The following is a 1,416-nucleotide window of genomic DNA, read 5'->3' as shown; positions in this document are numbered from 1 at the left end:
TCTTGCCTGGAGCATTCTATGGACAAAGAAGCCTGGTGGGCTACAGTCCATGGGTTCGCAAAAAGTCGGACACAACTGAGTAACTAAGCACACTCAGCACAACTGGCCCAGAACCTGATTTTCACAAAAGTCTGCAGCTCAGGGTTGGGGGTGAAAGGTTGTGAACAGTTTGCCTTTAAAGCACGGTGCTTCTAGACAAAAGTACTATTTGATTGGATGATAAAATGAGAATACAGGACTTACCCTCCTGGGTCTAGGATAATTTAAAAACCAAACACAACTGAAATCCCATGTGAAATTTAAAAAAAAAATGTGGGTTAGAATCTTACAAATGGAAAGCCCTCTTTATTTTCAAATGCAAATCTGATTCAAATCAAGGCCAAAAGTTTAAACAGTGATTTAGAAATCAACCCTTGAGTTCAAAGCTGATTTTAAGTGTAGCAAAATGTCTTTGCTCTTGTCCAGCCCTCAGGTTTCTACTGTAGTCCTGCAATCAGCACTGGAAATGGAGACCCAGAGGTGACAACCTTTTCACTCTCTTCCAGAACCTCCCTATCTCTCTACCATGTTAGCAACAGAATTGTCAACAACTAGATAATGATTATCTAATTCTAAATGTTATCTAACTCCAGTAATAGGATTAAAGATAATTCAGTCTGTCCAGCTTTAGGATTCCAGCCACATGTTAACCCCTAGCAAACTCCATTGGCCAGTGGCCATTTCCATGAGCTGTTCTCTCATTTAAAATAGCACTATCCCCAGAGCAACAGAAGAAAAAATGAGATCCATTGGATCTTGTCAAATTTTAAAATCTTTTGTGCTTCTAAGAATACCATCAAGAAACTGAAAAGACAAACCACAGAATGGGAAAATCTATTTACAAATCATATGTCTAATAAGGGGCTTCCCTGGTGGCTCAGATGGTAAACAATCTGCCTGCAATGAGGGAGACCCAGGTTTGATTCCTGGGTTGGGAAGATCCCCTGGGGAAGGGATCTAGTATACAGATCTGTCTAGTATACAGACCTGTCTAATAAGGATCTAGTATATGGAATGTATAAAGAATTCTTAGAACTTAATAACAAAACAGACAGCCCAATTGAAAATGGGCAAAAAAATCTGATTAGACGTTTTTCCAAAGAAGATAAATGGCCATTAAACACATGGAGAAGTCCAACATCATTAGTCATTAGGAAAATATGAATCAAAACCACAATGATATACTATTTCACATATATTGGGAAGATTATCATAAAAAAGACAGATAATTATTTGTATTGGTGAGGATGTGGAAACATAAGAACCATCACATATTTCTGGTGAGATTGTAAAATGGTACTGCCACTTTAAAAAAGTTTGGCAGTGCCTTGAAGAGTTAAACATAGAGTTACCACATGACCCAGCAATTCCACTACT

This window comes from Bison bison, unplaced genomic scaffold, assembly GCF_000754665.1.
Source record: "Bison bison bison isolate TAMUID 2011002044 unplaced genomic scaffold, Bison_UMD1.0 scf7180017855511, whole genome shotgun sequence".
Classification (NCBI taxonomy): domain Eukaryota; kingdom Metazoa; phylum Chordata; class Mammalia; order Artiodactyla; family Bovidae; genus Bison; species Bison bison.
Note: the sequence above shows the minus strand (reverse complement) of the source record.